The 14,803-nt window shown below is 43.3% G+C and overlaps 1 protein-coding gene across 6 annotated transcripts in view; it reads right to left on the bottom strand.

Annotated features, from left to right (window-relative positions):
• PAICS (phosphoribosylaminoimidazole carboxylase and phosphoribosylaminoimidazolesuccinocarboxamide synthase) overlaps positions 1-14,803 on the bottom strand; it is a 1,039,115-nt gene that overhangs the window by 190,696 nt on the left and 833,616 nt on the right. The window lies entirely within an intron of this gene.

Below are 14,803 nucleotides of genomic sequence, written 5' to 3'. Positions count from 1 at the left end.
AACATAAGAAACCAGACTGGTTGTCTGTTAAAAATAGTCACCAACTTCAGTCTTGTAATTCTTTATCAAACAGCAGGTCTGATGACCAATGTATGAAACTGCCAATCCCTTTGGTCGCTTCTTGCAAAGTGAGCATGGTATAATCAGTGTACATAAAACTAAGTCTCATGAAATGCACGGCTTTGAACAAGATGACTATGCAATTCCCACAAGGGGATAATACACAATTAAAATATTCATTTTCAACCTCCCCCAAAAATAAAAACATTACAGGAAATGGAGTTGATTTAAACTGGCTTCTCTGGATGTCAAATTAGTGCTACTATTCAAAGAACTTTCAAATGCAAGTGAATTGGTGGCATGCCACAAAATGGCCCACAAGAAAAAAAAAAAAGTCATCAAAATCGGCAATCACGAACTCTAGGATCATTGCTCTAACAAGTCATGCAAGGGCCCTACAGAAGTTAATCAGCAGGAGAAAGAGGATTTCAAAAGAAAATGGGCAACAGATCACCACAAGCTAGATGATCCCGAAAACTGATCCAAGTAATGCAAGTGTTCTGGTCTTGCCCGAACTGGTTTCCAATACAGGTTTGCAGCCCCTTCTTTTCAAAACTATTTCCAGAAACAATACATCTTCCAGCTTTAATCTGGCAACAGAGTAGATACACCGAGGTTTGTCCCTAAATCTAGTAGGAGAAAATTAGTTTCCTATCTTGATGGTCCTCACTTCCTTCTAGAAGAAATAGTTTATTCACAATCATGGCAGTGTCCGGTGGGGATGGCACACTGATACTAATACCAGACTATTCAAAGGAACTGCACCAACTTAAGAAAAGGCATGAACAACAAATTGACTATCACTCCAGGAAACATCATTACCACACTAAATACATGCAGACACCAATCCTGGGGTACAGCACATCGCACAGCAGACACTGTTCTGAAGCAGTAGGTCTTTGGGAGAGAGGAAAGCCACAACAGTGAAACCTTGTTGGAGTTGCTCTCTGGTCTTTTTGGCAAGTCCAGCATGAAGGATGAGTACTACTGGTATAAAGACAGTTTTAAGCATCTGAACACAAGTCCAAACTGACTTCATTCCCCAGACAAAACATTGTTCTTTCAGTCTTGATAGTGACTCATAATACTAGTGTTAGTTTTGTACTGCATTTGCACTGCCTGGTTTTCTTCAACTCTTGTACCTTTACAAACTTCGGTAGAACACATGAAAACTGCACAATGCATCAGTCTCATACAACACTGTTCAAACATACCAGTTTGCTCCCCTTCCCCTTGTGACATTGGATCAAGCAAACCATTACTTCATTCACTTTGGGGAAGACAGGGCAGATAACTTGCCAGAGAGTTTCAGTTGGAAAACTAACCCTTTACATTCACAAGAGGAAACCCTATTGCTATAATCTGAAAACTAGACAACGAAAACTGAGGTCAGTGTTAAAATCACAGAATTCTTGTTCGCAGGTTTGGGCTTCTGAAGATAGGTCTGTTTTTGAAGCATTACAGCAAAACGTACACAACTGGTACACATTTTGGGTACACACATAGGAATAAAAACTTGGGTACACACAGAACTAAAAATAGCCACATGCCAATCTCCTTATGGCTAGTACTATGTAGCTTTGTGCTTGGATATGCTGTGTTCACAATCACTGTAATGGGGTATTTCTGCACGATCACCAAAAAATATTCCTTTCTGACCAAGGAACTCTTAACCACCATACACCCTTGGCCAGAATGAGTGTTCTTTCCTAGTGGAGGGTAACACCGTGTATGAAGATATGGCAGGATAAGGCATTGCTTGGTGGACTGCGTATCGCTCAGACTAATGGTTAATCACTAGGGAGTGTTTTACCATCTTGAACAGAAAGATCGCGGTCAAGTGGGGTTGCTAAATATTTTACATTGGTTCGAAGACACCTAGTTAAAACAGTATTTCCCTGAGCTACTCTAAAATGGATGATCATATTATGCAAGTAGATTAATACTTTAAGAAGGGATTTTAACAGCTGTATGAACAAGTATTACAATATAACGTTTTGTCACTTTCCAGAGTACTCCCTAAATAGTGCTAGATTGTCTTCCAAATTTAGCTCCTTTCATAACAGTAAAGGATCATGGTCAATGGTGGTAGTTCTTTTGCACATCTCTTGGTGAACATCTATGCACGTATGAATGGAAATGAGGCACACTGACAAACATGGAAATACATGGTTCATAGGTTCATAGGTTCATAGGTTTATACTAGGCTATCTGCCCTAAGGCATTTATAAGCCTAGCCCAAATTATTGTGGCTTACGCCACCCCTTATATGAAAAAATACTGTGCCCATTAGTTTGTTGTGCCTCTGTCCAGCAGTGACCCAGAGATGATTCCCGGGGTAAACCTACGATCTCCCATCCACAGGTCTAGATTTCTCTTGAACAGAGTCAGCGAGGTGCTCTGCCTCACATGGACCGGGATTTTATTCCACAGCATAGGGAGTCTCTGAGTGATAAATCTATCCCTCCAGCACGTCCTATTTATATCCGTGCTAAGGTTTAAGTCGCTTGCTCTAGTGGTTTTGGTGGATTTGGATTTTTTGAGGTGGAGCATGTCCATTAATTCCGGGTTGGACATGGCCTTGTATGTCAGGCACATGTCACCTCTGAGCAGGCGGTATGCGACTGAATAGAGCTGGAGTTTCTTCAATCTGGCAGCATATGACAGATTTTGGAGTCCCTTTATCCTTTTGGTGAGGAACTTTTGGGGTCTCTCCAATTGCTGCAGATGTCGGGTGAGATACATCCCGAATGGGGCATTGTACTCGATCATTGGTCTGATAAGTGAAGAGTACAGGGGAACAATGACCTCACTAGATCTGGATGTGAAACCCTTCATGATCAGGTGGGCAATGTAGAAGGTCTTTCTAACCACTTTAGCAATGTGAGTGTCAAAAGAAAGGCCACTGTCAACCTGGGTCCCCAGGTCCCTGATAACCTCTTCTGTGCTTAGTGGATTGCCACCTATATGGTAGCTTGGGGTTACCTTGTTTTTCCCGAAGGGTATGACTATACATTTTTTGGCGTTTAACTTCAGGCCATGGCTCTGGCACCAGCTATCTGTTTCAGTGAGTCCCTTCTGAAGGATATCCGTGTCCGATGCACTTTCCACTATGGCCCAGTTTGCAGTCATCTGCAAACTTTGTCAGCCAAAGTCCTCCCATGTTGGCCTGTACTTCTGAGAAGTAGATGCCAAACAATAGGGGCCAAGGACCGAGCCCTGTGGGACACCACTTGTGACCGGCTTGGAGTCTGACACAGCGCCAGCAACTCTAACCCTGTGGGTTCTGTCCTTAAGCCAGTTTGCAACCCATCTTGTGACATATGGGTTTACATTTAAGCTGGTAAGTTTTTCTACAATACCGAGTGGGGTATTGTGTCGAAAGCCTTTGCAAGGTCAAGGTAGGCTGTATGGACTGCCTTTCCCTCATCAATGGCCTTGGTGACTATTTCGAAGAAGTCGACCAAGTTCAAAAGGCATGATCTTCCCTTGACAAAGCCAAACTGGGTCGGGTCCAATGTCTGCAAGTCCCCTATATCTTTGTTTATGAGCTCCATTATGATCCTCTCCATAGCTTTGCAGACTAGACTTGTTAAGCTTATGGGGCGGTAATTACCAGGGTCCGTGAGCGCCACCTTTGTGGAGTGGGACCACAGTTGCCGTACGCCACTCCTTGCGCACGTATCCTGTGGTAAGGCTGAGATTAAACAGCTGCCTTATGTGCGGGTTTAATTCCTCATTTAGCTCGTGTAGGACACAGCCGGGGACACCATCCGGTCCCATTGATGCTGTGTTTTAGCTTTAGAGAGAGCAGCTTTCACCTGCGCATTTGAGATGTCCGGGAGGCTACACTCGGCTGGGATAGTTATCTCTCCTTTAGGGGAGAGGGGGTGAAGTTTGCACTGAACCTGTCTGCCAGTATGTTGGCAATGTCTGTGGGTTCAGTGATTTTTGTATCATTTTGGACTAATTCTGAGCATATCTGTGAGTTTCCACCCAGGTTCCTAACATAGCTGAAAAGGCCTTATGATTGTCCTTTGAATCCATGGCAATTTTTCTCTCAAAATTGGCCTTAGTTGATTTTATGAGTGCTCGTATTTTTTACTAATAATGATCAGGGGTGACTTCCCTTTTATGGATTTTGTTCTATCATGTAATAGCTTTCTCCTCTTATTGTAAAGTTTGTTAATGGCTGGGGTCCACCAGACTGGACGTTTGCCCTTTGTGGAAAGAGTCTTGGTTTTATTTGGGATTGCCTGATCCATGCAGTCCTGGAGGTGTTCATAGAAGGCATTTGTAAGGGCTTCCATAGCTTGGGTTGTGGTTTCCTCTGACTCAGGGGCCTTGAAGGATACCACACCAGTCTTGAGTAGTGTGAAGTTTGCTTTAGAGAAGTTCTTCACTATGGTCTTTTTGTTTGGGGTGGGGGGATGTGGATTTCCAGTGAGATTAGTTTATGATCAGATCTCACCAATGAGGGATATACTTCGGTGTGGAGCATTTTGTCCCCATGTTTGTGACAATGAGATCTAGTATATTTTCTCCTCTCGTGGGAACAGTGACTAGCTGTTCCATGGCATTTGAATTTATGAACTCCAGGAACCGTTGGGCTAGAAAGTTAGGGCTTGAGTAATGTTCCCAGTCTATATTCGGGTAGTTGAAGTCACCCAATATGATGGTGTTTGGAGATACATTTATACCCTCCAGTGTCTTCAGGAAGGCTGTGTGGGGTTCCTGAGTTTGAGAGGGTGGCCTGTAGCATGCTACAATTTGTAGAGCAGTTTTGCCTATGGTTAGTTGCACCTGGATGGTTTCGAAGCTTCATGCGTTGCCACCAACCTGGAGGTGTGAGTATCCTTTATGAATATGGATACACCCCTCCTTTTGTGGAGTGGTCCGGGTTTTGGGGCGGAGCATGATATGAGGTAAAACCTAATAGTGCCGGGGTGCTCTCAGGAGCCTTGAACCAGGTTTCAGTTACAGCACAGACATCGATGTTCTCCATACTGAGAAGGGCCTCGAGTGCGTGCATTTTGAGATTTAGACTTCTGGCATTGAGCAGCATTACCCTCAATTTCTTCCCATTTTTGTTTTCTAGGGTGGTAGGTTTAGAATTTGAGCCTTGCCTAAAAAGGCACTATGGGGGTGGCAAGAGCCTTAGCCAATATCCGGAATCCCAGGGTGACAGGTGCAAGCCGTCCCTTGCGAAGCAGCGTGGCTTGTCAAGCATGTCATCCCAGGCAGACAGACACTGGATCCCCTTTGAATGACACCAGACATTAAGCCAATTGTTAAAGCTGATCATCTTGTCTCTATATTGTGGCATCATTCTTGGTGAAGGAAGGATACTGCTCAGGGTTAGGGTCATACCTGCCTGGGCTACATAATCAGAGAGCTCCTCTATGTCTCTTTTCATGCAGTCCAGGGAGGTGCGTCTCAGGTCGTTCACACCAGCATGGACAATGACTGTGTCATATTTGTACTTGCTGTGGAGTGACCCGAGTGCTTGTGTTATGTGGCGGATTCTAGCGCCCGATAGGCAGCTTACTGTGACCCTCTCCTTGTTCAGCCTGGTGAGTGGGACGTCAGTGTGTCTGACTATGGAGTCACCTATGACAAGTATGTTTGGTGTTGTATTTGGCCTTAAGGGCTGTGACTGCTTTGCACACTGCTTTTGTGGTTTATGTGTTGCTTGTGGGGTGTCTTGAGGTAGCAGTTGTTTGGGTGTCTGCTTTGGAGGCCTCTGCTGTTTAGGTAAATTTTTACTCAGAGCCTCGAGTATGTCTTTGTGTGTTTATGTGTTTGATTCAGTGGAGTGGTAGCATTATGTGAGGCTGGTTTTGTGGTGTGTGTAGTTGCCTTCTCCTCCTGTCTGGTCTTGCCAGTCCTGAGTTGAGAGAGCTCAGCCTCCAGTTTGGCTAAATAGCTGCATCTCTCAAGTATTTGTGTTATGTGGGAGGAGGAGAGGGTTGTCTGTGTACATGAGGCAGTTATAACATTGCCTCAAGATTCCCAGATTCACCAGCTGGACCGGAGAGGAGATTGACAACTGACCTTTGGACATGCTAGAATAATATTGGGAAATCCTTAATTGAAAACAAGGGCCAGTGGGGAGTGAGGGTGTAGTGCTTTTAATTTTTAGTGCTGACTTATATAATTGCTTTAGTGAGCAAGTGCCAGGTAACTTGAGTGCAATGTGTTACAAGTAACTAAATGCAAAAACGACAAACAGTAACTTTCTTTCAAGTGAAACAAGGAAATAAGTACAGTAAGCAATGCAGATATCACTAGTGATCCACAGAAGCGCTGGTGTAGGGTTAAGAAATATTTATAGTGCCTGGACACTGCATGATGTGCCATTTTGAATGAGTAGGGACTGTTGCTCATTTTTAGTCTTTAAAATGTCCCATCCCCCAACATAAAGATGTTGCCTGCCTGTCATGATTGTTGCAGATTAGAGCAACAGACTGATTTCTTTATGATTAACAGGATATGGAGTGAGGTATTCGTTAGTTCACTTCATAAAACGGTCTGTGAGCTATAGTTAAATCCAGAATATGTGAACTATGTTCCACTTACACAGTAAACAAAATATCAGTAAGGAAAGTTGGAGAGGTCAGATTCAAGTTTTATTTTTTTAAATCTCACTACCTCCGAGAATGGCACCTTAAGTCAACTATATGCACTGGAGAGCCCATCAAAAATACTTATTTTGAACTAAAAGTGTACTTTACTAGGAATCCAAGGCAGTCAGAGTACATGCTTCTTCTTTATCTTACCCTAACTGAAAGCAAGCCAGAACAGAGAACAAAAGTCCAAAATGTGGTGCAAAAACTAACTATATGCACACTCCAGCTTAAAGCAACCAGTAGGGGAGTACTTTAGCAGTCACGTAACAGAGATGGAACAATATGAACCATCTTCTTTCATTAGGATTCACACATTTGACAAGATATCTTCAAATGCAACAAAATGAACAGTAAAAGCTACCAACTCTACATGAATTTCAGTGTCCAATTCCCTTAATACTTTACTGCTCAACTGCACCAATAAGACCACAACAGGCTGGTTTTAAATCATAAAATCCTTCCTAACCGAGAGAAAACAAGACACACCATTTACCTCAATATCCTCCCATTAAACAGTTTCTTCAGCAGAATTAAAAAGCCACAAGCTATCATGACAATGGCAGTAGTATCTAAACCATTTACAGAAATTGGAAATTGCTACCATGTTATGACCAACTGGGAACTCCCAAGATTGATCAGCCTTACACTGAAACTGCTGAATACTTCTGGCAATCAAGACTATCAAACCTTCAAAAATATCAAAACTACTGAAAACACTTTTGGAAAAATAACTTGCGATCAAAAAATGGTAGTGGTGGGGGGGGCCTCAGGGTCCAATGGACACATGACATTTCCAAATGTTGCTTCTGTTACCCAACTATCTTAACTGCAAACAGATAAGTGCAGAGAACATTTCTCCCATCTGGTGGCAATATAGGGAGGCAAAGATGGTCAACCCTGTACACTGGAATCTAGAAAATAAGCAGAGCCATTTGCTGTTATGACATCTTTCTTATCAAATGTTTTCATTTATTATGTATGCATTTACTTTTCTTCCACTTCAGCCCTCTAGTATCTGAAATTTAAGCAGCTACTTTATATACTCCACAGGCTGCACCTTTTCCTTCATTTTAACAACCGTTTAACAGAAGACCAAGAGCTTTATCCAGACAGGCATTTAAACAAAAAATAGCCCATCTTCTGTGAAAGAAAGGGTGTTCAAAGAGGCAAATCTACAAAAAAAAATTAAGCTGCCTAAAGCTAGCATCAAAAGTCAATCACACTTGAAAAAATAAGACCCATACCTTGGTCTTCCATCAAAATTAAACTTTTCTACAGAAAAGCTTCCTTAATCATTACCTTAGTGGTTACTGATCTGGACATAAAATATCGGAAGTAATGGTAGCTATAATAAAATCACAGCCTGCATAGTTTTGATATGCAAACTGCCAGTGATGTGGGCGGGACTCAATGGTTGCTTGACTGTAGTAATATATTTAAGAAAAGGGAGTGCAGGTGTCAAGAGGGCAGTTCTTATAGATCAGATGATGCGTTGAAAATTCAGCAGTCGTAATTATCCAGTTAAAGCCTCAACCACTTTCAACTCCGGGAGATATAGTAGAATCATTCTTTATACCTTGAGCTAGACCCTCAGTATTGTATCACATAGGCCAGATATTAAAATGTCTTAAGACTAAAACAGCACATGCATTCAGATCTACTCATCATTGGGAAGTGTACTCAGCAGCTGAGGAAAGTGCGTCTTCTCTTTTGTAGGACCAGAGATTAAGATATGGGGGTTTAAGCAACCAAAGCCGCAGCCAGGTCTTAACCAGGTGTTAGCTTAACAATGGCTAAAAATGAAGATAATACCTGGAGAAAGTAACTAGAGCTGCTTATAAGTAGAGGCAGAATTTACATTGACAATGAAGGTGAAGCCCCAATACCTGGGCTAGGAGATTCTTGCAGTCTTCTCACTTTCAGCTTTTGATGATAAAAGCAGTCTAATTGCAGCTTCCCTCTCTTGAACCCCCTGTACTAGCTGTGTGGTGACACGGGGAAGCAAGAGTGAGTGGATACACTCCTAGCAGCAGGCAGAACCAAGTCCATCAGCTGCTGGAGGGTGGGTCACCTCACTAAACACATCAGGCACTGCCCCTCCCAATCACCTTATTTCCTGTAACGCACCAGAAAGTAGTTCAATAAATGTAAAATGTCAGAAAAGCAAATATTCTGAACAAGTTTGAAAATACGTCAACAGAAGTGGCTGATAAGCTACAGTAACAGTAGACCAATAGACCACTTCAGCAGAAAAATAGAACCCCCACTTAGGTGTCCATCTGCTTCTCTATTTTTGCGTTCTCTCTTATGGCAGTAGTACAAGACTGTAATCACGACCCCACAAGGACATCTGATTGCTGAAGAGATCTGTATGAAAGACAGATAGCCAAGTCTGCTTCATCACAGTCGGATTGGTTTCCTGAAGCAATCTTTATTACAAGAAACCTCAGTAGGTGTTTGAATAACTGAACTGCAGGTGGGACTGCACACCCTTGAGTGTTGGATAAAAGCAGATGCCTGCCCCCTTATCTGATCTTTTAACAGTTTGGAGTCCCAAAGGGCGTTTAGGAAGGTTTTTTCCTCTTCTCCTTGAGATCCATCAGAATGTTAACAAATACTGTGAACATGCTCCTAACAAGGTTATAAAAACTATAAAATGCATACATAAGCAAGATAAGCACAAGCAGAGTAAATAAAACCATGAAAGAACCAAGTTGCTGCTACACACAGCTGTTTGGTTCTTTTCATGTAAAATCTGTTGAATTGCTAATGGGTTAAAAACTAGGTTGCATCAAGGGTTAAACATTAACACAAGTGAAAATGGCTGCACACTGAATAGCAGCTTAACTGCAGCTCTCCCAGTGAGAAAAAAAAGTACAGTTGTGTACACTTACCATAAATGTAGAAGTTCCACTGTTGCAGTCATCACATTTGGGTTATCTGCTTGCAGTAGCCCTCAGTCGGCCTGATTATCAAAGTCTTGGGTCCTGTGTCGGTTGCTGTCTCATCCTCTGTGACGTCAGGTAGTCAGGGGTATAAAGCATGCAGCAGACGCCATTACATCAGTTTTTCTTACCCCAGATGTCAGGGGCCCCCTAATGGGAAGCAATTAAATATTTTACACACAAAATGGTATACCTCCAACAAAAAAGCAAATACACCAAAAAGCTTTTAAGCATAGTAAAGGAGAGTAGAAGTATAGCCAAAAGAAGTCAGGGGGCTGGAGGGAGGGTAACCAGGACTGCAACAGTGAATACACTAACATTTACATTTATGGTAAGTGTACACAACTATACTATGTTCTTAGTGTTTCACTGTACAAGTCCCCTGCAAGACTACAGTGGCAAAGCCAGCTCTGGATTTAGTGAAAATTGGCAAATGGTAATGCTTGGTGAAAGTATGTACAAAACTCCAGACAGCAAGCTTCTAGGATGTCCCTGGTAGGGTCACCTCTGAGAAAGGCTGTAGAGGGAGATGCAATCCTGGTTGAATGGGGTCTAATCCCCTGTGGGATAGGTTTTCCATGGTGCTTATAGCAGAAATTAATGCAATGGACAATCTATTTAGAAATGGTTTGCTTTGAAATAGCCTTCCCCTCTACCCCTGCAGCAAATGCCACCAGCAGTTCAGATTTCCTTTGAGGTTTAGTCCTGTCCAAGTAAAATCTAAGTGGTCTGTGCACATCTAAGGAGTGCAGTATGCGTTCCCCTTTGTTCTGTGGATTAGAAGAGGTTGGCAAATGAATGGACTGATTAAGAGCCACACTGGATACCACCTTGGGCATGAAGGAGGGACTGGGTCCTGAGGGACACCCTGTCCGCATGAAAGATGATGAAAGGCTCCACTACCACAAGGGCCTGTAATTCAGATACCCTTCTTGCTGAAGTGATTGCTAAAAGGAAGGCTGTTTTCCAAGAAAGGAATTTTAACTCTGCACTTGCAGCCGGTTCAAAAGGAGGAAGAGTGAGTTTTTTCCAATACAAGGTTAAGGTCCCAGGCTGGAGCTGGAGCTCTCCTGGGTGGTCTTAAGTTTCTGGCCCCTCTGAGGAACTGCTTGAGCAGTGGATGAGAAAAGAGGGATGGTTCTGTGGATGAGAAGAGGGGGATGGTTCTGTGTTGTAATGAGCTGAAATGGCTGAGGCGTGAATTTTGATGAAGGAAAAAGAAAGGACATTATGAAGCATCTCAGTTAAGTATTGAAGAATCTGAGGCAAGTTGGGTGCTGCTGTGGCCCATCCCTTGAGTTTGGTTCCAGGCACAGATTTTTCCAGTTGAAGGACAGAGCATCCACTTTCCAAGCTTGTTTGTGGGGAGACCTTGTGCAGAATTTGTCCAATTGGTAGTTCTGGGGGGAGGCAAACCGGTCTATATCTAGGCTCCCCCATTTATCAACATATTGAAAGTCTTTGGTTCCAGTTTCCAATTGTGTGGGCCCATGAGATTTCTGCTTCGTTCGCCTGCCAGTGTATTTAGCTTTCCTGGCAGGAACTGAGCCTGTAGATGCACTTGGTAGCTCAAGGCTGTGTTCCACAGAGCCATGGCTAGTCTGCAGAGGGGGTAAGAATGGATACCCCCCTGCTTATGTAACACATAACAGTGGTGTTGTCCATCTTTTCCATCAATTGTCCTGGAAGAATGTGGTCCTTGAAGGCTGTCAGAGCATTCTGTACAGCTAACATTTCTTTTTGATTGATATGCAGGTGCATTTGACTTATGGTTCCATTTGCCCTGAATGCACTTCCCTGCCAGGTGAGCCACCCATGCATAGTCTGACGCATCTGTTAGGGTTTGGGCGGCAGGGGGTAGAGTGAATGGTAGTCCCTTTAGGTGGCAGGCCTCTGCCCACCAAAAGAACTAAGCGTAGACATGGTACGATAGGAATCATTGCTTCTAGATCCTGAGAATGTTGACACCATAGGCTTTTTAGATACCATTGTAGTTTCCTCATATGCAGTCATGCATACGGAATTAGTAGAATGCAGGAGGCCATCAGCCCCAAAGCTTGCAGTATTTGCCTTGCAAATAAGCAGGTTCTTTGCGGCCATTAGACTGAAGTAAGTGGTCAATTAAATTTGTTTCTCTGGCATGAGGAAAGCCATCTGGGAAGTTGTGTTAAAGCTTGCTCCCAGGAATATAATTTGACAGGGTACCAGATGTGATTTATTTTTGTTTATGGTGTACCCCAGACGAGTTAACACCTTTTGTGCAAATGCCAGATGATTCAAATGTCCTAGCTTTCTGCCTGAATTAGACAATCGTCCAGGTATGGGTATAATTGAAAATTTCTTTGCCTGCAAAATGCAATGACTGGAGCCTAGGCACTTTGAATACCCTGGGCGCAGTAGATAAGCCGAAGGGCAGTGCAGAAAACTGATGCTGCATGTAGCCTGCTTTGAAGCGTAGTTATCTTCTGCAAGATTCCCCGATTGGGATGTGCAGGTAGGCTTCCTTTAAAATCCAGTGTTGCCAACCAGGCATTTTTGCCTATCATAGGAAGCAACTGGTGAAGAGTTAGCATCTTTGTCCCTTTTCCTCTTATGGTACAGTTTGAATAGCCTTTATGCTTAAGAGAGAGTACTTGCTTTGGAACCTCTGCCCACTGATTTGGGGGTAGATCTGGCCAACTGTTTGGGGTTGGTAACATGTGGAAGTGAAATCTGTATCCTTGGGAAACTATACTTAAAACCCATTTGTCCTGGGTAATGAGTTCCCAGTTTTTGGCCTGCAGAGTAATCTTCCCCCCTAAAGGAGCAATCAGTTGAGAAGTGCTTGGAAGTTTTAAAGTTAAGTCATTGAGACAGCTTACCATAGGGGGGGAGCCTTACTACTCCTCGATTTGGAAGTGGGAGTCCCCCACTGCTTAGGCCCTGTGCATACCCTGGGACTGAAGCCTGGGTGTTCTGCTGGTTCTGGATTTGGGCTGAGGCGGCCTGGAAGAGGCAGGAAAGGACCAATTCTTACAGGGCGAATGCCTACTAAATCTAGGAGGCTGCACTTGTAGGAAATCTTTAACAGTTTGCATAGATTTAGCCTTTTCCTCCATCTTTTTAAGAACTTCTGCTTTGTTGCCAAACAGGCAGTCCTGATTTAAGGGAGCATCCAGCAATTTAGCTTCAACATGATCTGGCAAAGATTGCTCCTTAAGCCAAGCATGCCTTCTAAGTACAGACCCAGTGACTGGTAGTTTAAGGACCTAATGGCCAAAGTTGCAGAAGTGTATACATTCTTACCCCATCTATCCAGCACCCTGGAGTCTCTATCAGAAGGGGTAGGATTTTTGGCAGTAGTAGCCCTAATGCCCTTGGGTCCCTGTGAAATGGTCTCAGGATCCGCAGTAGGATTTTTAGAAAGGAACTTATAGTTGGGAACCCTGCAATATCCATCAGGTTTTCTGGGAGCAGGAGGTAAAGAATCAGGGTCCAAGCTAGATTCCAAAAAGTCATCAACAATGTCGAGTACAGGAGGGATGGCTAAAGGCCTGTGTTGAGGCAGGAGTAAGAAATCCCTAAACCTCTTTTCAGAATCAGAGAAATCCTGGCTTTTCCAGCGAAAATGCTCCCTAAGAGTATGCAAGGTTTCACCAAAAGAGAACTTCTCTGGAGGGGAAGCAGAGGGAATAGAGTCCTCTGCATTAGAATCCTCATAGGTAGAGGGTAAATCCTGGTCATCGGAGGAAACAAATTTCAGAATCCTGGTCAGAAGAATCATAAGCAAATTCAGTCTTAGGTCTCTTAGAAGGGGAAGGTTGGCTTCCCCCGATTAAAGTAATAAGGTCTTCAGCCATTCTTATTTCTTTTTTAGGCACAGTGGCCTGACCATGCAATCTGGGCTTTGGTTTTCTAGGCATGGTTCGAGTTTTAGGCCTTAAAGAAGATGGTGTTAGTTTAATATGCAAGTCAGTAGGCCTGAATACACCCTCAGAAGCCTGTGCCTGCACAGCGGCTCCGGACCCATCCAAGGTAGAGACATCCGCAGGTTCCACAGTTGAAGCATCTCTCGGCATACCAGACTCTAAATGGGTCTCGATAGAGGCCTGTGAATCTGAAGTAGCGGGTATCAGGGATTGTGAAAGCGCCTCACTGACTACCGATAAACAGGTGACTGGCTTAGAAGCGTCGCTTTGGACCTAGACGGCCTGTTTCAGTCTATCTTTGCGTTTTTTCAGAATGTCGGTAGTCAGATGGCTTACCGAAGACATATCTGGATAATTGAACCACGTACCAAAATATTTAGAAGCGTAAATTTACAGAATGACAGACAGTTGTTTAAATAAGGCACAAAACTGACAGAGAGGTACGTCGTGGTCAGGGCCTAGGCAAAAAATACAGTACTAATGAAAATCTTTGCGGTATTTGCTTTCCACAAGAAATACAAATGACTTTTACGGACATCGGTTTAGAGCAAGCAAAAGTTTCCCCAACAGGGTACTTAGTTTTAGCTGAAGACTTCGGTTCTGAAACCGAAATTTAAATTTCAGGTGTCAGCCGACTGGCACTTGCAAACCGCTTCTGCTTCGGGCACTGCACGGCAAGAAAGACTGATGTAATGGAGTCGGCTGCATGCTTTATACCCTTGACGTCATGGAAGATGAGACAGCAACAGACGCAGGACCCAAAACTTTGGTAATTGAGCCGACTGAGGGCTACTGCAAGCAGATAACCCAAATGTGATGTCTGCAACAGTGAAACACGAACATCTCAAAAGAGAGCCAGTGATTTTACCTTTCTGGGTAAATTTCAGTAACTTGCTAGCAAGTGCACTGCCTGGATGCCAGCAAAGAAGAAATTCAGAGAACGTGAAAGAAAACATCATAAAAGGTGAGAACACACTGACTGGGAAGAATTCTGCAGCAGTTCAGCAAAAAGCAGTGCAAGCTTCAGCTTTGGTGCAGGACACAACTTCCAGTAATCTAGAGGAAAAAAATCAGATGCACTCGGAGCAGATTAATAAAACACTGAACGAATATACTAACTCAGACATAAGGTTGGAAAAAATGGATGAAGCTTTAAACAGATTCAGAAGAGGTGATAGAACTGCAAAACAGGTTGAAATGAAGAAAAGGCTGGCTGAGTACGAGACTGCTCAAAGAAGAGATTTCAAAAAATAGAACTACA

The sequence above is a fragment of the Protopterus annectens genome, chromosome 2.part1 (genome assembly GCF_019279795.1).
Source record: "Protopterus annectens isolate FY-2018-M chromosome 2.part1, PAN1.0, whole genome shotgun sequence".
Taxonomy (NCBI): domain Eukaryota; kingdom Metazoa; phylum Chordata; order Ceratodontiformes; family Protopteridae; genus Protopterus; species Protopterus annectens.
Note: the sequence above shows the minus strand (reverse complement) of the source record. Positions and strands in the feature narration are given on the sequence as shown.